General features: G+C 40.0%; 1 protein-coding gene across 3 annotated transcripts in view; it reads left to right on the forward strand.

Annotated features, from left to right (window-relative positions):
* The first annotated feature begins 909 nt into the window (after nt 1–909).
* znf462 (zinc finger protein 462) overlaps nt 910–26,430 on the forward strand; it is a 61,020-nt gene continuing 35,499 nt past the window's right edge. For 2 of the 3 annotated variants that reach the window (XM_012868974.3, XM_012868976.3), the window contains exon 1: nt 910–1,237. The gene's annotated coding sequence lies outside the window, so the exon portion shown is untranslated. Of the gene's footprint in view, nt 1,238–2,133; nt 2,220–26,430 lie in introns of those variants that run through there. The other variant, XM_012868975.3, reaches the window with a different exon arrangement.

Genomic DNA, 26,430 nt, shown 5'->3' on the forward strand with positions numbered 1-26,430 from the left:
TGCATGTTCTCCTACCTTGCCCATTTTGAAGAGTGCAAAGATGGATGGATAAACTTTATTTTTCCTCATTGTTCCATGTTACTGCATTAAAATGTGACCTTTTAAAATCTTTATTTTAATTTTCGGAGGGTGCCGTAGGTTATAACAAACAAAACAAAAAAAAAAACAGCAAATATAGAAATAGTCACGCATACCCCTCTTCTCTCAGGTGCCACATTCCACTCTAGTTGCTCAATCATGCAAGGTAGGTAGGTTGCTTCTCCTCACTAACCGCCCTCCCACCCATACAGGCATGCATGCCTGCCCTCTTCTCTGCTTCTTGCAGCTCAGCCCCCCCCCCCCGCCTCCCAGGCATCCAACCCCATCCATTTCCTACTGACATACATCTGAGCAGGACCCCTGCACCTTTTGTGCCGGGCTCCTTTCTTTGTTAGCTGGTCGCAGCAGTAGCCTGCAGGAGCACATCAGCCATGTGTGCGCGTGCGTGTGCGTGCGCGTGATTGGAGCATATTAAAAAAATAAAAATAATAAAAAAATAAAATAAAATTAATAATAATAAAAAATAATAATAATAATGGGCAGTTGGATTTTGGTGAACTAAATTTGAATAACCTTTTGGCATAAATGTGATTGTGAGACTTTGTGTTTAGAAACATCTAAAATGTCCTGCGCTCATATATATATATATATATATATATATATATATATATATATATATATATATATATATATATATATATATATATGGAAATATTTCTTTATCTTTCAATGGTGTGAACTGCAGCATCACCAAGGTGAACTGCAGATAACCTCATGACGTTGCGCACATAGTATGCCAGCCTATATAAAAATTGACGGCGGCCGCATGGATCTGCTGGTGCTCTGAGCCGCTGATAAGGCTTTGCAGATCATCTGACTTCAGTCTAGATGAAGGATGAGCTTCTCGGGCATAGACATTGTCCATCCTGCTGATGCTCCCTCCTCGTCTCATCGTAAACTCTTGTGCACCCTCTGGTGCTTGCTAGTCTCCCAAACTTCTTTGTGTAGCCTGCTTTGCAGATTGTCTTCCTTGTCTGTGTGGTTGCTCATTATTCAGAGACAGACGGATCTCAGGTCATCTGCAGCTGCAGCGAAGGAGAAGCAGGAAAGATGGCGATCATCCATTAGACCGACCGGGCGCACGCATGAAATACGAGGACAACTTTGGGGAGGATCGCTCGAGGAGAAGATTGTACCAGTGAGTTTTTTTTGTTGTTGTTTCTTTTTTTTTTTTTTGGAGGGGGTTTAAATCTCCGCTTCTTCTGATTATGTGTCCAGTTTCGTCAAGGTTTTCTGCTGGGCTTTCAAGGTCCAAGAGAACGTCGGTGTGGTAGATCATGGGATATAATCTGGAGAGCGCCTCGTGAATGACCTGGAAAGAGCTGCGTGCTCGCTCGTGTTTTTAGTCCAGGGTCCAGACGAGGAAGTCGGGGCGAGATTTTTCTCTCTTTTTTTTTTTTTTAGTAACTAGGCAGCCCAAAGTCAAGTGGGTCTTCTCGCTTCCCAAGCCGCCGCCGCTTCCTCGCGTATGTCGCCTTTTCGGCGTGTTGTCAAAGTGACACAAGGAAATGGACGCGGCGTTGTTGGTGGCGGCGGCGGCGGGTGGCTCGCCTGCGTGTTTCGGCTGCACCGGAGCAGAGTGTTTTGTTATTACGCCGGCATGTCTGGTCAGGGGAATTAGTCGGTGCCCCTCTCTCTCTCTCTCACACACACACACTCACACACACACACACACGCGCGCACAACGTGTGTGGTGCCTGCGCGGTAGCTTCATGGAGAAGCCATTGCTCCCGGTTGCTCTCCTCTCCCAAACCAGACTCCATTAGCGACACAGAGGAGCTGCCATAGCCGCTGGTCCAGCCACACACACACACGCTCACTCACCATGAAAGCCATGTCCAGTGCTTTCCTATCCCCTCCTCCTCTCAGCTTCTAGAGAAAGAAACCTTATCAGCTAGCGATTTCTTTTTATTTTTTTTTGGAACTCGGTTCTCCACAGCGCTGGTGCTTTATATCTCTTAGGAGAACCTCCAGCTTGGGTCTTACCTATATTAGGTCCTAAGCTTTTTTTTTTTTATTATTATTTTTATTTTATTTTTATTCTTGGGTGCTTATTGCTACAGTGTTGCCAGCTTCACTGCTTGGAGGTGCTGTTCTGCTTGTCACTGGTCTCAAGTCAGGTATGTCACACAAAGTAGTAGAAGGCTTCACCATAAAATGGAGGAAGGGAAGATGAGTCTCCAAGGAGAGCCCCAGGAGTCAGACAGGCAGGCAGAACAAAGGTGGTGTTCAGAATGAGCTCATCCACCTTTTTCTTCTTCTTCTTCTTCTTCTCCTTCCTCCTCCTTCAGTTCTTCTTCTGCTGCTCTTTCAGCTCTGAAGTTGTAGTTTGCTTAAAGGAAGCAGAAGAACTTTAAAACTGGTGGTGCTTTCAGGGTTTTAGCTTGCTCACAAACAGGCAAGGGGTGCTTACCAGTATTAAGATCTACCTAGTGTTTCAAAACCACTTAAATGTTCCATTATATTGTTTCTTCTGGTCTAAACTAATTTGAACGAGACGGAAGAGAAGTAGTTTTCTATTTTTTGGAGCATGGAGGAGTGTAATTCCTGACCTGTTGCTGCACACTGCCAGTCAGCTGGCTGAAAGAGGACTACTACATTTTATGGGTGCCAGATATTTTTATTATTTTTTTATTTTTTTTTACCTTTGCTATTTAAGTAAACACTTTATCTATCCCAGGAGAGAAATAATTTAGTCAAAGTAGCATCTAACAATTTAAATATAAGTTGTTGTTTGTTTTTTTTTTTTTGGCCCTTTTGTATCCAACTATTGCAGATACTAAATGGTGCAGTCTGCCGACCATGTGTGAATTTAAGCCAGCTTTTATACCCAGGGATTTTAAATGTTTTTTTAATTTTCTGATCGTAGTCTGCTGGTAGGAAATTTTTGTTTATTACTCCAAGAAACTACCTGGATGAAGTCACTCAGGTATTTCTGGTTGATCAGCACCTAGTGGTCCTAATGTCTCACATTTCATCAAATTAATCAAAACTGACAGATGGAAACAGGATGTGTAATTAGATGGTTTTAGAAAACAATAGGCAATTTATACGAGATTTGATCACTTCAGTGACTATAGCTCTACAGTCTGTAACAGCAAAAACTGTGCAAGGGTTCTAGTGCATGGTTTGTTTGTGGCTTACAAAATGAAAATTGTAAGAGACAAATTGGCAAAGGTGCAAACTGTTAAGAGTCACGCTTTTTCTTGGTTACAACAAAGACCAACCTATTCAGTAAGGAAGTATTTTTTTAGTCACTATTATGTGACAGTTGGAATACTCTGATAACGATGCTGTTTTATGTCTGTTAAGCTGTCCATCCAAGTCTGGCTACTGCAACAGCCTGACTAATCAGCTAATATTAGCTTGCAATAAATAGCCTAATATAACTATTGATGGACAGCAAAAGGCCACAATGGCCTGCAAAATAGGCATTTGAGAGATTCTGTATTTTTGTTTCTGCATCAAAATGAGAAACGTACTGGATAATATTTATAACTGTAATATTCAATATGTTATTTTGGCACTGGTAGGATTGATTGCTTCTCTTTTGTGTCTTTAAATATGTGTGGCATTTTGGTTTTAACGTGCTTTTATAAATGAAACAGGGTTGGATTAGACTTGTCTTTATGGTCACAAGAAGCATAAGGCCGCGACACCTTGTTAATTTCTCTCAAAGTTATAAGTTGAGAATTTCATACCAGCAAATAGCATCTTGCAAACTCATCAGCTCATCATCTAAACAATGTTCAACAGAAACATTTAGAAAATCCTATTAGTGATTCTCTAACTTTTTATTAAAAAAAAGCTACTACAACATGAAGTTGTCTAGGTACCACAATGCTTTGTTTTAAACATTATTGCAACACTTTGTTGAAGGATGCAGTTTAAGTATATCTTCAAGTCACTCTCAGCAATTAAAATTTCCAAGTTTTTTAAGTTGGAAACAACAGCAGATAGATCCCCTAAAGTTGTCCTTCTGGTGGGAAATTTGGACATCAAGATCCAATATGGCTGCCATGCATATAAAACCTAGTGGCAGTTAAAATGGTCTATTTTGTTATAAAGATTTGTCCTACTAAATACAATTTCCTTTTATAAAGGTTTATACAGTGTACTGCATGTAGATCATTGCATTGCTAGCTTGTGTTGCTAGTAGCTAGCTTGGTCACAGATTATACCAATTGGGATATCTCAGTGTGTTTTTTTTTTTTTTTATGTATTTACCTGGAACTTGTTGTATTATATTGAGTGGGATTCTCAGGTCCAAGTTTCCACTTTTAGTGGCACAAAAAACATGTGGATCCACTTGTTCCTTTTTGAGTTTGTACAAGGAGATCTTTGAATTTTTTTCCCCCCTCCCGTTTCTTTTGACAAGCTTTTTGATATGCTTCGGGTTTTGGCACCACATCCCAATTCATTAGTTTTTATCTTGGAAATGAAGTGCCAAAACTTCTCCTTTATACCACCAAGGACAGTCCAACCAGCACCAGTGGTGCTTGTCGCACAGTTTGAGAACTACGGCTCTAACTAGTACTGAGCATAGTGATGCTATAGGATTTTTGAAAGCAGGACGTTGCCATTTATTTTTTTTTTTTTTGGTTATGCAGGTAGTTAAATATCACCAAAGTGGTATCTATATATATATATATATATATATATATATATATATATATATATATATATATATATATACCTTTCTCTGTGTGTGTGCGAGTGAAGCAACGGCTGTTGCAGGCGGTTTCCAATAGGAAGTTCTCATGATGATTCTTGCTTTTATATCGCATAATTATTTGTACTGATGTGGTTTTCAAGCCATTTAAAGATCAGTTTTCAAGCCTGAACACGCTCTGTGTTATCTGCTCAGCCTTAGGTGATGTCTTGTGCATAATAGACTAAAGGTGACCAGCCTGTTTGGAGATTGAAAGGTGTGCTGGTTGACTGCCGCGTGTGTGTGTGTGTGTGTGTGTGTGTGTGTGTGTGTGTGTGTGTGTGCGTGCGAGCCCTGTAGCTCTCCTTGCCACTGTGTGAAATCTTGCTGACGAGAAGCCTGTGAGCTTGACACAGTGTGCTGCGACAAGGCTGGGGCTGGGAAGAGCAATCAAAATGGTGGCCACGCTCCTTCTCTCCCCACCTCGGTAGGGCAGACAAGTTCTCGAGGAGGAGCCAAAAGAGGACGAGCAGGCGAGAATCTGCTGTGGTAGACACATTCGGCTTTGCAAGACAGGCTGGCTGCGGCGGATGTATTCTGCTGGAGGTTGTTGCAAATGAGCTTTGGGGATTGCTTATTCAAGGGGTGATTGAGGTCTTTTGGTGGAAGCTCCAGCCTCCATGCAGATAGCTGGTGCTCTGTTTGCACTTCCAGCTCGAGCTTTAACTTTCACAAGTGCGCAACACATTCCTTATCTGTTTTTCTTTCTGCACAAACAGCTGATTGATAGGATTCTACCTTTGGGTCTGCAGGGTTTTGAGACTCCCGAGGTTTATTGGTTTACCACGTCAATGTTATCGTTGTAGCGCTATAAATGTACGTCTTACCATACGTTTAATGCAACGACTGGAAAGCCTCGTCTGGAGGCCTTCTTATCCTGAATGTGAAGCTGACCAGTCAATCAATTGGTAAATATTGTGATCGTCAGTAACCCCATCAGAGAAAACTCAAAGCTAATATTTACTCATAAATTGGTCCTTCTGTGTCTTGTTCAGAAATCGTATTGGATTTAAAACCTTTTTATCAGTTAATGATCTAATCTTCCAGTTTATTTCAAGAGAAATATTCATGTCTTAAACAGAAGTTATGGTCACTGTGATATTTTTGAATTCATGACACATCTAAAACATGAATTTTCCTACAAATCTGAAAATTCAGACTAAGTATAGAGATTTTCTCATGGAAAACAAATCGGGCATTAATCTCAACGACCCAAATAGGAGACAACTAGACTTTTCTCGTCTCTTGAAGACCTTTGAACTATCATGCAAAAGTCTTGTATAGTTCTGATCCTGGATGAGGAGTATAAGGCTTATACATTGTAGTTAGAATGGTGCCGGTGATTGGGCCCGTAAGGTCACCTATATGGTCATCATGATACTATTGGACAGTAAGTAAATAGAATTAAATTAGCCAGATCTGGTGTTTGAAACAGAATTAAATGAAATCTATAAGTACCAAGTGAAGGTAAAAGTAGAACTATAGATATGCTAAACGTCTCAAAATGGGAGGTGTTGAAATCCATGCGTGTGTGGAGCACCTTTGGTGAACCTTTGTGGCTCCTACCTCAAATGCAGACTTTGTTCTTTTTGTTGTTGTTTTCCGCTTGTAACCCTAAAGCATCAATGTTTTCTAGTTGTACATTTCAGTAAATTTTGAAAATATTTCTGCTCCCAAATTCTTCTGTTTATTTTTACCCAAAGTAGTTTTTATGGGTTACTTGACTTCAACATCTTCTAATGGTACACAGAGCATGTTATTACTGTTATTGATAATGTGCTTTGCAAGCCATTGATGCCCCTGTTAATAAGCCAAACCTCCTAAATATTCACCTTCCCATGATGAAAGAGCTGGTTGTGATAGTATAAAAACACATTGATTATAACTGCCGTAAACACACGTATTTAATCCCAGAACAAAAAGTTTTGTTGCATTTAATGAACATAATTTATTTTTTTAATTTTAATTTTTTTACATTTTACCTTCTGGTTACCAAATATAGAAGGGGGTGAAAGAACTACTCGATTATTTGCTGCATCTTTACCTTTTGGTTTTGTCGTTCATTGATTTATTTTTTACAGCATGATACTATCTAAATTCCTCAGCTAGAGCTACAGAATAAGGCATCCAACTCATTTATAAAAACTAAAATAAAAATAAAAACATGGAGGAAGCAAGGTGAAATTAAGATGTGACTTAAGGCTATTTTAAGACCTAGTGTGGAAAATGTATATGTATTTTGGGGTTTCTTGGGGAATTTTAGACCTTTTTATGTCTACACCCGCATGGAGCCGAATGCGGCATCCGCACAGAAAAGTTTGAGTGTAAAAATGAAACCGCACCAAGCCGGAGGTTCCCTAATGTGCATTGTAATACTTATGCCGCGCCAGTGAGTGGTGCAGTAACGCTGCCACAGGGTCAAAGAAGGAAGAAGAAGAGCAAGGCTAAAACAACAAACGCAGGAGAAAGGAAGCGTTTTTGTTGACTGGCGACAAGGAGGTCCACACAAACGCAGTAGCGGCGCAAAATGTGTCAAAAACCCACAATACATTGAATAGTGTCTGAAACACAACCAGTTGTTTTTTTGTGTTAACGGAGGTCTGAGTTAGCTTGCTTGCGCAAACACACACACACCAGTTTGTAGCAGATGGGGTGCCTTGAAACCTTCCCATTCTGGGAACTTGGTTTCAAACGTTGTCGGCTTCTTGGCCGCTTCGTCTGGACGGGACCCCCTATCTGTCTGAAAAAAGTTGCCGGATACACCCAGGCCTGTCTTAACTGTTTGGAAACTCTTAACTTAAAGTGAAGCGTCAGAGTACCTCTTCAACATAGTCGTATAAACGACTGTTCAAATCTAGTAACTATTCTGGAAGCACACTTGTCCCAATGAAAACTACCTCCAAAACTCAGCATTGAGGCGAAAGGGGGCAGAGCCGTAAAATCCTGGAAGCTAGCAGGTTTGTGAGGTGTTTCAGGTTCACACCAAAAACCCTTTTTAACTGGTAAGACAGAGGAGCAAACGGCTGAGAACCTCTGTGATGGTTTCAATGCTTGAAGGAAGTGCTGAAGAAGCTCATAACTCGCACGCTTTCTGCTCTTTACCTCCTCTCTACCTCACACGTACACAACCCCCCACCCCCCACCCCACCCCCCTCATCCTAACCTCACTCATTCACTTACACTGCATGATGCACTCCTCCATTCTTCTCTACCTGGGGCAGTGAAGGAGGCCAGGAGAGACGCACAAAAGCAAATTGAAATGCTCCAGTGAGTGCTTTCTTGACGTGATGCATGGCTCATGAGGGTACAGCCTGGCCCTGCTGTTACAGTAGCAACCAAAGCACTGGCCAGATAAAAAAAAGAAAACTACAGCAAGAAATCCCTTTAGTCTCTCACATTGTACTGTTTTTTTTCTGGAAAATGCTTGGTGATTGTGTTAAAACTGTGGCGTGATACGTAGTATGGTTTCTGCTGCTTAGCATTTGGCCTGTTTTTTTTTTAAAGATCTAAACGCATCATCATGTCTGGGTTTTAGGTGGAACAAGGAAGTGGCTTAGTAGAGGTGTCATTCCAGTTTCTGTTGTCAGTTGCCACGTTACACTGCTGCAGAACTGGTTCCTCCTCTTTGCTTTCCATCTGAACATCACAGTTCACAGCGTTTCCCCTCCTGGAGAAAAAAAAAAAAAAAAAAAAACTGTTTGTAGCTCAGGGAGGTTGTCTCCTCTCGACATGCCTGTACCTAAGCAGCAGGTTTTAAAGAAACCACGGGGTCTAAAATGACGGCGTCGATGTGACCGTGTGTCCTGCGAGATGAATGAGGAGTCCTACGGTTTCCAAACTCATCATGCTTTAATGTCCTTCTGCAGTAGGACACAGTGAACCTACTCTGTCAGCCTCAAGCTGCCTGTGGTGGAGGGAGGAAAAGGGGAGAAAAAAAAAAAAAAAACCCTCAGGCTTCTTTGGAGACGCCCGTTCCTTAGGCAGTGTGGTGCCTCTGGACAAGGCTTTCATTGAGCAGGAACAGGACTGGTCTTGTAGGGAGAGATCCACACTGGCTCAGCCTCTGAGACAACAGAGCTGTCCATCCACAATTAAATATTTAGAAGCTTGGAAAGGAGGTCCCTGTGGTAAGTTAATATTGATGCGTCTCTCGTCTTTCCCTTCTCAAACTTGTTGAGTTGCCTCAAGAGGTCAGTTTGGTGGACCTAAAGAACAAGAAACTCACCTCCTCTCATCTTAAAACCAACTTTGAAGGTCTTTACTGTTTTCTGAGGGTAATCTGCTCTTAGTTTCCATCTTGAGCTCTTGGGTTCTTTTTTTTTTTTTTTTTGGAGGGGGGGGGGGTGGTTACTGCTTCCCTTGTCCTCTCGTGGTTACTCTGAAATGCTCTGTCCTGACTAGCTTGTAACCTCACCCACCTCCTGTAACTGAAGTAACTGCCATGTCAGGCTTACAAGGAAGTCAGCATTGCAGTGTTTTCTGGCAGTTGTCCACTGAGTGCAACTCAAAAGAAACCCTTCAGTGCATCCTGCAGCTTTTTTCTGGTTGTCTGTTTCTGGGGAAGAAACGCTGAGTTGGAGATGACTTTTTTTTTTTTTTTTTTGGAGACATTGCAGGTACAGAATCGAGTCGTGATGGCAAGCTTTGGGGGGGGGGCATCCAACGCCTCACAAGTATTCATACCCCTTGACGATTCCCTTTTCTGCAAAATCAACAATTGGACGGCGTGGTGTCCATTTGTATTAAGCCCTCTTCTGTGAACTTCTTCAATTTTTACGTTTTTGCCACAAATTCTCAGTCGGACCCAAGTCTGGAGTAAACATGCTTACAACCAAACAAACTGATTCCCAAGTCTGTCGCTGCTTTTTACAGGTTTTGGTCCAGGATTTGTTTTGTGTTGAACTCGGTTCACCTTCCCATCAACTTAGACCAGCTTCCTTTGACCTGCTGAGGAAAAGCATCCCCACAGCATGAGGCTACCAAGACTGTGTTTCAAAGGGGAAGTTTGCATCTTTTAGAATACGTGTGTTGCAAGTAGGCCAGAAAGTTGATGTCTCGTTTGAGTGCAGATTTTGTGGCATGCATGTCTAATGGTTGTCCTGTCAATATATTCTCCCACCTGAGCCGTGAATCTCTGCAGCTCCTCTGGAGTTACCATTGAGGATCTTGATGAATTCTCTGATTTAACGGCTGTCGGTGTAGGTGGACCGCCATGCTTGATAGGTTCTCGCAGTTGTTCCATACTCTGTTTGATGATGATCATGATGATGGTGCTGATGATATTATTATTAAATCTTTGTTTGTACATGTAGTCTCATGGAGAGACGAGCTCTCATTTGCACTCAAAAACGTGAACTAGTGCAGTCGTCCACTTTATGCTAACATTTCATTTAAATCTTTTTTTGTAAACGTTACGTAATTGTTGGTTTTTAACCCAACAAACACCGGTTTTATGTGTTAACTGCAAACAAAATGTTAAGGTAAGGTGGACAACTGCCCTGGTTTACTTTTTGAGTGTACAAGAGTAGCACAAATGTAAAAACTCGGAACAAAATCACAAGACTTACTAAAAGACAATGTCACAATGTTTTAAAATACTCAATAATAAAGAAAGAAGGAAACGTAAAAGAACTTTCTGATATCGTTGCAAGATTTTTTTTGATCGTGAGATGTTCAGAGGTCATATAAAAGATAGTGTTGCTTTGGACGTCTTCACAGCTTTATCCCTGACTCTGCTCTTCATTATGCTGTTTGTCCGCGAATGTTGTCTAACAAACCTTAGAGGCCTTCACAGAACAGTTGTATTTATACCGAGTTTAAATTACCCACGGGTAAATGCTGTAGATACTGCTTAGTTGACCGATTGGTTGCAGAGCATTTCATTGATGGGGTATTGGATGAAATGGGTTAAATACATACGTGTCCCACAACTTTCTGAATTTTCATTTACAAAAAAATATTCTTTGCACTTCACGTGTTTCTGAAATGTTGTGGAATTTAGGCGAGACCGCAGGCCGGTTGGCTTTTGAGCGAGGAAACCGTTTCCTTGGAGAAGCGATCTTCCAAGGCTGCATGGAATGTAAGGTTTCCTGGACTAATTGTCCTTGTGGAAAAAGCACTTCCTGGTTTCTCTGCAAAGTCTGTCCTTGTCTCCTTGGTCATGTTTGTTTAGCCCATGCACAAGCTGATGCGCTTCAGTTTTAGGAGCTATGACTCAGCTCTCCCGTCCGACAGCGGCTATGTTCTGGTTGGACCTGCTTGTTGTGTGCCACACAGCGAAGGTTGTTCCTGTTCCTCCATTTAGCCTACTTGTGTACATGATTTAATTTCTCTGAGTTTTCCTTTTTTTTTTTTTTTTTTTAAAGCCCAAGGGAAGTGAGCTCTTGAGAAAAACCAAATATATCTACCCACCGTCCCTTGTAAAATAGTAAAAATAATCACGCCTGGAGCTATTAATTAAATTGTGCCCTTAATCATTTTTGGATGGAATATTTAATCATGTTGCAGAGGGTTGCCCTCAGATTCATCCCATGCTTTCCATGCTTTTCTCACTGATTGTATTTGGTAACCCATATCTCTTGTTTACACAAGCTTCCATGTGTCTTCTTAAAAGTTTTTTTTTTTTTTTTTTTTTTGATGGCTGGATTACTGTACGTTTTTATATTTAGAAGCAAGATAACCAGCCTTTTGGATGGAGCCCTCAGCTTCTGTCATGGTCGCTGAGAACAAAAACCACACATCTCACTTCTGCTTTCTGCGTCTCGGCCATGACAGCCTGCAGAAGGAACCGGCAGGAGAGGAAGCTGCTTGCTCAGGTCTGCGCTCTTAAAGCTAAACACTTCCATCTGTGTAACAGGATAGCCGAGGCGAGCAGCTCCTCCACTCTGCTCGAGCAGGACGGTCAAAGACCTTGAGGAGCACAAAATGGCTGGCCAGCCGTGCCACTGATACTCCGGTGCGATTGGCTGTGTCTCCTTGGCCGCTGCGGGGTCTGGCTGTGTGAAATGGAGTCCTCTGTGTGGAGCGTTGGCCCAGCCTCAGCTCTGATGCAGAAGATAATTCTGTAAGCCTCGAGAGGGGAGAGACGCGAGAGCAGCCAAGTGAGGTGACTATGCTTAGAGAAGGCTGAGCAGAGGACTTTCAGGTTGCTGCTCTGTAGACTTGCTTCCTCATTTCATCTAGATTTGTGTTGGGAGCTATTTTCACTTGGTGTAATTTTGGGTCAGATGGCAATAGAAAGGTTAAGTTTATGATTTTTTTTTTCTGGGTGTGGGGGGTTGTAACGAGAATAAAGCGATAGATACATATGGGTATTCGTTATCTAACCTTCACACCCAGAAGGCTCTGTGGAATTCACCAGCTTGTCGTTTTCTGAACATTTGAGCCTTGAAGGTTGCATAAATACCTCCTGTGAGAATCGCGTCTGAATGCAGATGTAGCAGATCATATTCTGATTGCATTCTTCCTGGTGGTGAGCCTTCACCATGACAACCTGAAGATGGTAACGACGCAGAAGATGGCCCTTAAATGCTTGCTTCTCCGTAATCTGCCTGGTCATTATCATCTGAGCAGAAAGAGGCCAAACGTTGTCACCAAGTGCTCAGTGCTGCAGTCTTCCCTCTTTTCAGAAGGAACAATCTGAGCCCTTTGCTGAGCACAAAGGCTACCCTTGGAGCAAGGTTACTTGTTCCATGATGGCCAGCTTCTTTCTCCCCTTTTTTTTTTTTCCCCACTCCGTGCAGCTTTAGAGGGGGAAACGTGGAAAAAGAGAGCTGGACATATTAGGAAAGGAAGTGTCTTGGTTTGTTATGCTGGACTGAAAAGAAGGGAATGAGTTCGCTAATCTCACTGCATGGGTGAGGCCAGGTAACCATCTGCCACAGATAAAGAGCTCAACCCACGGGGTTACTACTCTTGTCTGAAGCACCTCAAAGTATAGTTTACTTTTAACATACCTCATGTCAGGATTGGTCTATATGAGAGGAAAGTACATTTTCTCTCATTTAGATATAGGTTTCCGTACTTTATTCCCTAATATGTTTTAAAGAAATATACAGTTCAGAAATTCTTTAGAAAATACTGTGTCATAGATTTTGTATTCAAATAGTTTATCTTTGAGTTGCCTCATCAAATCTTGAGTTTAACCTTTTTACCATATTGATTGAGAGCCGACAGATGAAGAAAGTCATTGAAAAGTAATAAAGCTTTTATTGGCCTCTGGACAATATAAATCCTGCTTTTAAACTGGACCCATAGTTTTTAAACTGTTGTTAAACCGTTTTTCAAGTCGGAGTGTCTTTATTTACCTCTCTTGGGAGAAATTGGCTTTGGACAGAGGGTCTTACTGCTCCGACACACAAGGCACTCATCTGTAATTTCACATAGATAAATGAATAGATATATAAATAAATATAAAACCACAATAACAAACTTGGTTTTAAAGCAGCTGTATTTACTGTAGGGCAGCGGTTCTCTTTCTTGGAAGGACCAATTTGCTGTCTGAACTGGTACTCCAGCCGCAGTTGGTTGCACCAATCCGTTTGTTGATTTTGTCCCCAAAGATATAAATAGACAGGAAAAAATTTACATTTTTAGACATGCATTCTATTTTCATTGAGAAGTAAAATTGTAAAAATTGTGAAACTACAAGACAATACGGCATTAACCTGGAACTCTAAATGGGGAAAGGCAGAGGCTACCCACCAACCCCGTCCTCAAAATTTTATGCGGCGGTTATTTAACAATCGGTCATATCTGCACTTAATAAAGAATTCATTTTAATTTCTGGTAGAAATGTAAAGAAAATTGTGTAATTTCTCAGCCGCACCACTAGTAGGCGGTATGTTCGTTGAACCTCAATAACATGCCGATGTGCACAAACACTCCCTGCTTAAAAAGGCGGGCGCCACTAAGTCATACTGCACATGTGCGCAGGGCTTGTATCTTTTTAACATATGGTACTTCAGAGCCTCTATTTGCGAGCATGTTCCTTAAGTATAAGATCATAGAAAAGGCAGAGATGTGAATTGCTACTGGCTTCTGTTACTAATAGTAGTTAGCATGGCCATCGAGTAAAATAATTGGGAAATCCCACTGGCCAATGTGTTCAAACAATTTATCTCTTTGGCTTAGCTCTACATTCAGCTAATAGGAAAGGGCACAGTGTAAGCACCAACCGTGCAAAGCTTTCATCCCATCTATTGTTAATAATTTGGTGAGACGGTAGTTGACCCTTCATATATTTGTCACTAAAATGATTACCTCTGATACCCTGTTGGATTAACCTTTTGAAAAGTTGTACTCCTTCCTAAAAGTAGGGACATTTAGTACCAATAGTGCTTACCTTGCAAAAAGGTAATAGCAAACATCCTCAGAGTTCCACTAAAGGCAACCAAAGTACCACCAGTGGTAGGCCTACCTTTAACCTGGTTTGAGAACAATGGGTTTAGGATAATACAGTGCTGATTTGACAAGTTTGAGTGTGGTATATTTTGAAACCAGCCTGTTCTGACCTACCAAAAAGCTGTAAAATGGTCAAATTAAGCTGCACTGTGTAATGATCTGACATTGAGATAAAACCTTACTGCTATACTATCATTTTCAAGGTAAATGTTTTACACCCAGTTTATGTAAAACATGGAAAATAATGTAAAGTTTCAGCTGGAAAATGTATAGGAACCCTGGGCACAGGCACACTTTGCCTTTTGCAGTATAGGCGATCCAGATGTTAAATAAAAAAAACAAAAAAAAAAACAGGTCCTGTCCTTCTGGGAGGATGGCCATATTATTTCCAACCAGGAACCCATGTTAGAGGCACAGCTGTCTCCCTTCCAACTTCCGTCTGTTTTTGATCTCAGGACTAGCTTGGAGCCCTCAGTCAGCTGAATGCTTTGAGGTTCAAAGATCAAAACGGCTCTGCTAGTCGTCCTCCATTACAGAGGTGGCATGTGTTCAGGCTGTTATGCATTAACTAAACTGACAGGGAGAAGGTTTTGCGAATTGGGTTTTTTAAAAAGTGTCAATGAAGCTGCAAACTGTGCAGACAAGACCTTCTGTCTCATTTAGCTGGGATCTTTTTCGTGAGGGACCCCTATCCTGCTGCCATGAGCTGTTTCTCTCTCTTACTTGCTCTGAATGTGACACAAGTGAAGGTCAGGCAGGAGACAGATCAGCAAATCTTGCTGGACTGCAGTGTCTGAAGGGCTCTGCACGTGTATTTATGGCTCCTCTGAGGCAGACTGGAACCACGGAGCAGATCTTCTGAATGTTCACTAGAACCTTGTCAAAAAAAAGCTCGCTGTTATTATAAATCCACAGAACTGAACGTGGATAACGGGTTTGAAGAGGAAAAAAATATCAGATCAAAGCCCTTAGTTATTCCAGAAACACGGTGACAAAAAGAACAAAATGACAGAACGAAGGCCATGTCTACTTGAGGTCATCTTTCTATGATGGATGGTCCTATTAAGCGGAAGCTTTGAAGGAAAAAAAAAAAAAACACCAAGAGGCCCACAGCAAAGCTAAAAATAACTGAAGGTCTGTATGGTTGAATCTGTCTGTGACTTCCACCTAGCTTGAGCTTTATGTGCTCTGGATACTTCTGAGCTTTCCTCAAGGCAACGACATAAAATACGTCTTCTGGCCATGAGGTCTATTTTAATGTCGATTTTTCTCCAAGCATGTGGTTAATTCCCAAGCCAGGAAGCCGAACTTGTGGTCTGACGAAATCAAGGTAGAAATCTAAATTTGTAAATGTGGAGCACTGGGACATGGCGTGCAGATCAAAAACCCTAAACTACACAGCTGTTAGGTAGGAACGGATGAAAGTTCCCTACATTTGGAGGAAAAAAGCAAAACAAGAAGATCAAGAAAAAGTTGCAGCTTGAGAGTTATGTCCTAAACTTAGATTTTGAGAGTTTTAAGAGCTGCTTGAGATTCCACAGTGCAGCGGTCTGTTGTAATACCTGACCAGTTTTTCAAGACTTATTTCAAAGAGAAAGAGAGCATTGTGTTGTTGTTTTTTTCCTATAAATGTATAAAAAAGAAACTAAGATAACTGTGATTTTAAAAGTAGAGAAGTTACACCTGGTATTTTTCTCCAAGTGGATGTAAATTGCACTGGATTTGCACTCTGCTATTCTCTCAAAAATATATATTTTTTATTATTATTTACTATTACATGTTGGAGGTTCAAGAAAGTAAACGCACCTACAGTTCAATTTATGTATTTCCTGTTAGCAACATAAGCAAGACGTCAAATTTATAGTCAAACAAAACCATGTTTTATCTGAAGCGCACAACCAAGTTTTCTTTTCTTTTTTTTTTTTTTTGGACCAACAAGCTACCATGTTACAATGTATAGGTCTTTAACTAAATAAATACATCAGGACTTTCAGTTTAAGATGCAATCTAAATCCAACAATCCAACAATTCTCAAATGTAGCTAAGTAGCCTGACCTTGACCTCCCTTTCTTTTTTTACTTTTTTTATGACATTTTAGGTCTGGTTCAGGAGTCCTTCATAGTGCCTAAAAGAAATTATATGGCAATATTTCTTTTAAAAACAACCTGAAATGTTGCCAATTTCTGTGGCGGTACGTACGTTTTCAAACCTTCCATTGAAAATTGATAGAGATTTAGAAACCCTTACACTAACATTTATGCTATAACCATCCTTATTTTTTACAATATAATCTAGGTATGTGTAAAAGTTCTTCTATTGTTCTTCCAATTAAAAATGATTGAATTATTTGACGTACAACTGTTATGAAAAGATTGCTAGCGTTTGTATCTCAACTTGCTCTAAATTTGTTTGATCATGGTGAAACCTCTCCAGCAAAGTTGCCAGAGTAGCGTTTCAACGTAAAGCTCGCTACGCTCGACCACCATTGACAAGCTTTGTCTCCCATAGCAAGGAAAACCTACTGGTGAAACTACATTGGGTAGAGTTGCAGCAGCAGAAACAGAAGGGGTGGAAAAACGGTTGGTACTCTGAGTTGAGCAAAGATGGGTTTCATTAGTTGAGTTGAACTTTTGACTCATAAGAGGAAGCATGTGCCATGTCGCATTTCACAATTGGCGCTGTCTTGAAATCAGCCATGTTTTGCTTCATGGTGGACCAGGGTTTTTGATGTGGAGTTGATTGGTGGATGTCCCTAGCCTAGTGCTGTTTGTCGGGCAGCGGCTGACCTACTTTCTTGAATGCTATAAGCCTTGAGAGAAGTATCCGTCTCCAGATTATTGCTTCACTTCTTGATCAGGTGGCTGGTTAATATTTTAGGACAATCCTGGGGTCTTTGCCGTGTCTTCAGGTTACTTTGAACTCTTCGGCGCTGGTTGACTTACTCTGATCAGGACCTGAAATCCAAAGTAGCTTAACTGGTTTACATAGTTTTGTGTAACATTGGTTCTAAACATGCCTTTTTTACCTTCTTCTTTTTTTTTTTTAGCAAAAAATTATGACTTCATTGACCTAAATTATGGCATTAGATTATAATTTTCTAAGACTCTGAGTAGTTTACATGCAGATATGGATTCCAAATGGCTGATGTACTACTATGTCCTCTGCACCCTTTTTTCTTAACTTCATTTCATTCCTGTCATTTTTATTTAATTTGAGGAGTCGTCTGATGAATGTTATGACAAAATGTTCATAGTAAACATTGATTCCTCACATCTCTTCTGAAGCCGACCCAGATCATTGATCGGTCAGGTGGGATCGATGTTTCATCTCTCTGTATTCAGACTTCCTCAAATGAGCCGCACCATGTGATCACATCATTTTAGGGAAGGGCTCTGCTCTGATCACAGGCAGAGAGGAATGAGGTCAGTGTCCCTCTACCTAGTCCTTATCACACACGAGCTGAAATGCTGTTGTAATAAGGCAGATATGCTCATCAAGGATTCCCGAAACAAGATGTTTAAGTCGAATTAAGTTGGATAGCTTGCAGACTATTTCATTAGTATCATATTGTATTGTCAGTACCTTAAAAATCCAGGTTCATGAATGTATTTGAAGGATTACTCTTTAAGGCATTTTCTCCCTTAAATTGACCGTTGAATCCTCCTCCGACACATAAACCTTCAAGAGGTTTCTCAATGAATCTTAATCAGTTCTGCAGCAGAATAACAACCCTAAGCCTACGCAGTTGTTGACGTATCTTCATCAGCAAGAAGAAAAGAAGTCCTGCAACAGATGGTATTGCCCACCTTCCCCTCCCCCACTCCACCCGGATCTGGATCTGAACAACATTCTGTCCAGGATTATGAAGTGATATAAACATTTTGAAACAGTCTAAATCCACCGAAGAACCACTGAAGATCTCAAACTGCGGTTTCTAAGCCCAGCTGTTAATATGCTACATTCTTATATTTAGATTTCAGGATAAATACAAACGTAATGATCAGTTGGAGACATACAGTACATTTGAATCTGGTGCTTGAATGAGCCAAAAGTTATCCCTGTGTCCACATACGGGATACATAAAAAAATGTAAGTACAGCCCAAAAGTATTCACACCGTGGCTAATTTAGATTTATACTGCTTTTAATTTAAACAAAAGGTTTGTTTTTCCTCTGAAAGGAAATTAGACAAGCATGTCTCAAAAAGATACAATTATGTAAACAATTTACAAACTTTAGCCGAAAATTGTTTTGATTTGCGTTTTATTAAGAATGTCTTGTTAATTGCGTAAACCGTTCTCAATAATCCGTTATTTTTTTTAATTCAGATTACAGCCACACAACTTTTCTTATAATAATTCAACATCTACGTTTAATTAAAATGCTTTTAAGGGGTATTTTGAGTTCCAAGCTTTTTAACTTGGAAGGCCCCCTTTTCATCACCCTAATGTTCAGCTCTTATTATCCTACAATATTCTAAGTTTGGGCATGGTCTCCAAAGCATTATTACTTATTTCAGTCATACAAAATAGGCTGGTATCACTCCAATAGTACTTTAGCCCTAAATCTGAATATTTTTGACAGAAATATAATAGGGGGACGGATCTTAAAACATTAAACAACCGAAGTGATGTACTTGAATTGTATACAAATGTGAAGTGTTTTATTTGAAAGGTAAGGCTAACATTGTAGCTATTGGATATCAACTATTGAAAGTAATGTTTGTTTATATTTGAGGTCCACTGATACCATCAGGCTGTATCAGGCTGTATTTGCTTCTTGGCAAGTGTCGGCACTCGGTCTTGAACCCGCAAACCCCATCGATGTTTTAAACGTGCATATCTTTGATCAGCACTTCACTCCTGTGGACGTGTAGCACACTCTCCTTTCTGTCACAGGCCCACAGTCAGAGCTGGGGAACCTTCTTAAGCAAACATAATAAAAACACAAGACTTTTGGTTTTTCATACCAATTTATATATATTATGTTAAGTATGAGATACAATTATTTAGAAGGAAAACATGCATAAGCCTTTTTTTTTGGTTAGGAAAGCCTTTTAGTTTGTTAGCGGAAGTTTAGCTAGCATTAGCTACTGACCGGCATTTTATCTCTTGTAGCCACATCAGTAAAAGGCTTTTACTGATGTGGTTCAACACCAGTAACTTTGTTTTTCAGTCTTCAAACAAGTGGCTTGTTTAAAGACTGTTTGTACACAATTTGTTATGAATTTACCTTCATGTGCAAGTTTACAGACTAGCTGTTATTAACAGATGGAGAAACTTGATGTTAAAATGCTGATAATGTGACGGATGTGTCCATCATAAATGCAACTCATAGTTTGGTTAAGAGGAAGGAGAATGTGTTTATTACTGACCTACTGGTAAATAAATGAACTGAGCTCTGTGCACTGAGCTTCACTCAGATCTGTGAGACAGTTGATCAGTGTCGTATCATCTCTGTGATCTATATGGGTTATGTAGTGCAAATATATAGTATTGTTAGAACAGAAAAATGTCACACAATATTACGCAAGGTTAGGAATCACTGCAAAACCTAGTATTTATTTTGTGATTTGTTAAAAATATTTGTATTTATTAATGGCTTGGAGATCCTATCCAGGACTGATGCTCAGTGATATCACTTCTTTTGTTCTTAAACCTTCAAGTGACGCCAATCCACCAAAAACCCAGTTTGGCACCTAAACTCTAGCTGCTGGCTGTGTGGCTGTGCTGGTCCTCTGAGTCTGTGCGTTAGTGCCCACAATCTCTGCAGACTGACTGTTGTGTGCAGGGCAGGTAATTTAGGTGTAGATGGGTGCATGTTAGCTGACTGTACAAATGTTAATTACCCTTCCTGGCTTTCTGGTTTGAACTTGGGGCCTGCAACGACCTGTTTGTTCACCATAGAAAAATTGGCATTGTAAATGTGTGGAAATACAGAAGTGTTAACAACGGAGAATTATTTAACTTTATTATGTGTTTGGATGCTTTAAGAGGCTACCCACTCTGAACAAAGCACCGACATATCATCACCTTTTTAAGTAAACTGGAAAAACTGAGCAAACTGTTGCTTACTTACACATTCTGTAAGTAAGTACTGTTGCAGACCAGCTCCTCGGGGGTCATATTTCTGGCCAGCTCATAACCGTTAGTAATTCAATTTCTTTTAATTTTAGATTTGGTGTCTAAAAACATGAGGGGAAAAAATTCAAAAAATGTCCTTTTTGTACAAAAAATTAAAACAAAATTTTAAAACTACAGTTTTAAAATTACTTCATAAGTGTTGTGAGGGTCTTTCTCCATCACAGTGTTACTCCGTCAGTTGTTGCATCATGATTATTTTTTATGAAGAAATATTTGCAAACCCCAAATTATTAATTGTTTTTGTTATCAAGGAATAAGTGTGGGAGATGTATTTTAGAAAGCTGACCCAACACATCTGCTTTCCATACAGGCAGAGAAAACTGGTAAAAGTTTTGTAATCATAACTTTTTAGCTATGTCTTAAAATATGTTGATATAGAATCAATAGTCTATATTTCCATTAGGTAATCATAATGAAATTTTGGTCAGATGGCTGGCTCAGGATGCGCACATAACAGACACAAATCAGACACCCATGGAAAAGCAATGAATAAGCATTCCTAGAGAAGATCCTCAAAAATGCAAAAACAATACATTTACAGTCTTTATGCTGTACAGTTAACCTTTACAGCATAAAGACTTATCAGCAGGGGGAAAATACTGTGCAATCATTGATGCATAATAAATCGTATTGCAATAAAACGTTTCAAAAATGTTAATGTTCAATAGTTTAGAAGCTGCAGCTTCACTTTGACAGCAATAACTTGACAATACTAGTCAATGAGTTAGTTGAGAAACGTTTTTTGATGGTCCTTTCTGGCTTATGCTTTTCTTTGTGAAAAGTGTTACTGAACAAGGTAACGTATTTAGGGTAAAATAAAGGTTCTTTAGAATGCCCCTGCTGGTGCTGAGTTAGATTATTAATTATTCAACAGTCCTTTTCATTCTTCCCTATTAGGAAAGTGTTTTTAATTGATATTTTGATATAAAATACGATAAAAATTATTCAAAGATACTCATATGTGTCAATCGGTACATACGGACCCATTCACATTTGCCTAATTTGTTGAACTTCTGGCAGCAGGGCTGAATTAACAGAGACACTCAGCGGCTCCCCTAACCATAACCATGAGCTGCTGCTGGAAGCTTAAACTCTGCTAACAAGGCGAGTATAGCCAGGAAATATGTGTACGGCCCTCTTTAGTCAATAAGAAAAACATGAAAGATGAGCAGGAGCAAAACTCTAGCTGCTTTTAAGTTGCAAGCGAACGCTACAACACCCATGTTTGAGGGTAACTTTAGAAGGTCAGTAAAGCATCTTTATCTGCAACAAGGAAGTAGTAGATTTCCCTGACGACAATTGCTAACTCTATTTGTCTAAATATTAGCTTCAGGGACACAGACAGCTGAATGACAGTGTTCGGCCTAAGCTCCCACCGAGATGTGCTTTCTAGGTGCAAAGTTCCAAACCACGCAACACCCTATTCTAGTGCGGCATGAATTATTGCAAGAACATATGTATCAGCTGGCTGCTCAGTCAGCTGCTAACCAGCGAAGCAACAAACCAAACTGCTGGTGAAGATTCTCAGTCATCCAGGTCATGGTCATTCCAAAAAAACAAAACAATTGGACTTGTTTTCCAAAGTTGAAGTTGTTTCGCTTTCGCTTACACAAAATCCCAGTACATTTCAAACCAAACAGGACCCTCAGAGGGGGTGGACCTGTTTCTGTTGAATTTGCATGTTATCTAAGCCATTATAAGGCCTTTGTTGGGCAGTAGTATAAAGCTTGATACTCCACATTACTCCAGACTTTTTGAATTGAGAAAGCTTCCTGGATAAGAAGGGAAACGTCTTCAACTACAGAAAACGAGTCCAGTTGTTTTGTTTTTACTTTTTTTTTTGGAACAAACCAAACCTTTCCCCTTGACTCTTCCAGTGGTTTGTAAAAGCATCGCAGGCTAATGGGCCTAATAATAACACAAGTTATGTTGGAGCCAGACTGAATCTGACAACGCAGAGAACTAGGGCTGGACAATTATTTGCATTTGCAATATAATCACAATTTTAAAAACTGGAATTTCCAAATCGCAAGGGTTTGCAATTTTTGGCTATGTAACAATTACCGGATTAGACATGTCCTTTAGGTGTCGGTAATATGTTTATGGTGGGTCTGCCTCCACATGGAAGTTGCAGCAGTGAGATAATCTAATTTTATTATTTGTTGTAGAGTTTATATAATCATCATTCTGTTTTTACCAAACTTTCAGGAAGGTCACCATAGCATTAATTACCGGCAAACAGTTTAATACAGACTTATTTGTTGGTTGCACTTTGCACTTTATGTTCAACTAGGATTAATGTCCAACTCATTTAAATGCTGCTGTAGTTGATCACTAAAGAAAATGTGCAAAATGACCAGAACGTGTACAAGGATGCTGCTGAATACATTTTCATGAACCAGATCCTTGTTTACGCTGTAAAAAAAAGTGGAACTGCTACATGGAGAACATGTTTGTTTTGAAACTCAATTTATTTAAGTGAGATCATTCATTTGTCCCTAAGTAGTAGCGTTTATTTTTGATAACATTAAATAAAAAAGGCAAATAAGAGCACACAGTGTCACACTAAAGATAAGACAATAAAATAAACTGATTGCTGAATCAAATGTACGTTTCCATAGAAGATATTAGCATTTACACACAATTTTGTGTTATCTAGTGTTTTGCCAAACAGGGAAGTGATACTTTGAAATTTACATATATTTTCAAAACAAGGGCTGAATTATCTCCTACATATTGGGTTTGTCCTAAACAAGGTTGAGATAGTATCATATTGTTGTTATACATGTTGAAATATTGTAATTGATCATATTTTTGTTCTTAATTGCACTACAGATAACCCTGTACCTTCAAAACGGCATTGAAAATGGTTCAGAGTATTTTTCTTAGTATCATTATCGAGTTTGAAACCTTAGTTTTGTGACAACCTTTATTTTCACAGATCTGTTGCGTGCTCTGTAATGTCACTGAAAGAGATGCAAATGTTCCAAAATAACCCTGAAACTGTCTCTCTTCCATGTTGAATGTGCGTAATACTTATTTGTAGAGAGAGATAAAAGTAAGTTGTGGAATAAAGTCCTTTTTTTCTGGGGGTTCACGTTTAGTAAACTTGTGAGAGCTCCAACAGCAGGAGCATGTTAACTTTTCCCACACGTGTGGAAGGAGTGACTCAGTTGTCCTGACCCTCTGGTCATGTCTGTCGTGACTTTGCAACCCAAGGAAGCCTCGACTGTGGTAGTCACCTTGTCTGTACTGTTTTTGATTTTCCATCCGACTGAGTCCGATTACAGCCAATGAATGTTCATTAAAGGAACAATGAGGCTGTTGGGGACAGCCGGGGGCAGCCGGATTGTTTGGGAGAGAAGAATCTCCATAAAATACTCGTTGATGCCGCTGTGACCCCCTAAACACACACAAACAACACACTGTTGGTCCTTTGGTTGTTTCCAAAACAGTTCTGACCCATCAAGGCGTGAAGTCCACAAGACCTGAAGGTGCCCTGTGGTATCTGGCACCAGTATGTTGGCAGCTGTGCTATAGACCAGGCCTTTACCACCAAACCCAGTTGCCCAAAGGCGATTGCGATTTCTTCTTTGGACCATCATTCAACATGCTTCATTGCTATCTGTGAGCTATTGTCCACCTTGATTCATGGACCCTTGATCTCACCAGTTTCCTGTCTGTAAGTGTTTGTTCAGACTAGGGATAGACCAGTATGAGATTCTCATGCTATACCTTGAGTGAAAGGGCCACATTATTATAGAAATCAAAACAACGTGTGATGTAATCTAATTACTTTTGTTTAAAACAGAAAAGCAACACCTTTTTATAATCTTATCTTGTAACATGTATTAACTTTTTGCCATTCTGCTCCAGACTTAGAGCCGAGGCTCTTACTCATGCCAACAGCACCCCAGTAACCATTAGTCAGCGTCTGTGAGGAAAGGGCTTAAAGGTCAAAAAATGCCTTCAAAGACCGCATCTTCTATGTCACAAATTTGCCTGTTTGGACTTTGCAAGTGAGTACTAAAGAGGGACTTTGAAAGTTTGAAGAAACATTTATTCAACAAAAGTGTAATATGGACATTCCTGATGGTTTCCAGCGTTGCTGGCATGACAAAGAGATGCCATTGGAGTTGTTTTCCAAGCAACACAGTGGAGGAGGTTCCACCCTGATCAGGGAGCTTTTACATGCCAATAGTGAGCTTCAGGTTGTGTAAGGGTATCAGGCCACGGCTGGCTTTGTGGAGATGCTTGGGTCCTTCAACACAAGTAAACTGCAGTGATCAATGTCTCTCTTACAAAGGACCTCAACCTATAGAGCAGGTTCCCTCATTTGGACCATCCTGCAGGCTTCTCTGATCTAAATGCTGTTGAGGGTTACCTTTTAGGAATGGATGGAAACTGAGGATTTTAGAAATTAAATACAATTTTTGTTTAGGAGTGTCTACCTTGATACCAACAGGCTAATTTAGATGCTGAAGCGGTTTATAATCTGAGTTCAACTTCCTTGTCTTGAAAACATGCATGCTGCATAATACATTTCCTCTTATGATGCATGATAAATTTTTTTGCATGTACCCCATTTAAAACGTGCAGATTGCCCATTGGAGCCTCTAAAAAAAACAACAATGTGATATCTTTAAACTGTCCCTCCCAATAATAGTTTCATTCCCTCTCATTGGGTTGTTTTAAATTTACCTAATGAAGAGATTCAAAATTATAAGATTTCCTCAATGTCTCACAGCATCAAGCTCCAAATCCACCACAATGATTTTCAGTCTTTCAGACCTAATTATTAAGCACGGATTTGGTCTTTAGTTTGACATATCTCTATACAGTTTGTAAGATATAGACAGGTATACATCTCCCTTTGTGTGAACCATTTAATGATCATCAAGTTAAGGATGACCAACAGAAGAAAATAAAACTTTGAAAACAAACTTTGACCTCGGAATTGAGGCCTTACATCAGTTTATTGCTGTTTTCAAAGTCTCTCTGTTGTATCTGGGGAAAGAGAATGATTAAAGCCTAGGTGCCAAAATAGATACCTCTTGCTGTGGCTCGACTTGGCCCTCACTTGCATCAGCAGATGCTTGAATTCACCAAGAATTGTTCCTTCAAATACAATAAGAGTGCAAAGGTTCTTCACACTGTGAAACTGGCAGGCTTTATTAGGATCATCATACGAGACTGTCAATTAAACTGCGACTTGATGTCTTTCGACATCTAACCAGATGAAAGCGGTCAGAAATCCAGACCCAGGGCCGGATTAGAAAGTTCTGACGCATAAAGTTGTTTAATAGCTAGATGTTCAGATATTTCAAATTAATAGTTTTTTTTTTTTTTTAGAAATATGTATGACGGCAGAATCTTATCTCTAAATATTCACATAAGAAGCAAATTTGGAATATACGGAATCACAGGTTTACTCCTAGCTACCTACATCCTCCTTTTATTTGATCTGAAACGTTCCAGGAGAACGGACGTCCTTTGGTCATGATATAGAGCTGCCTCATGGTGTGCAGCAGGTACCTGGTGTCTCATTAAAAGCAGTTTCAACTGCAGTGGTCGTATGATGCAACATTTTAGTACTTTAGTGGGCAACGTGCTTAATTTTCCCACTCCGTTAGGTCTCAGGCAGAGACGTAGTCGACACAGGAGAGTAAGAAGAAAAGGTTTCACGTTGATGTTCAAAATACAATAGCTTCGGTTACATGCAACCCAGCGGTTGCATAACCTATACATTTTATCTTGGGTGGACAGACAAAGTCTAGATTTACTCAAAGTCTGAAGAGGAAAAAACTATTAGGTTAAAAAGAAACTAATTCAGGTTTTGGTTGCAAGAAATATAAATAGGAGAGTCCAATAAATATGTGACAGGCCTGGATACAGTCAACAGATTGTAGAATTTAAGAGTCAAGACAGAAAGATCAGAATTGCCTCCAAATCCACCATGCTTCTAAAAAAGTACAGGCTCCAGTTCTGAAGAACCCTCCCAGTTTTCAGACATTTCAAATCAGCGTGGATGTGCGGATCGGCCAGAAAATGCATCAGGACTGAGAGTGATGATCTT

This window comes from Fundulus heteroclitus, chromosome 8, assembly GCF_011125445.2.
Source record: "Fundulus heteroclitus isolate FHET01 chromosome 8, MU-UCD_Fhet_4.1, whole genome shotgun sequence".
Lineage (NCBI taxonomy): Eukaryota > Metazoa > Chordata > Actinopteri > Cyprinodontiformes > Fundulidae > Fundulus > Fundulus heteroclitus.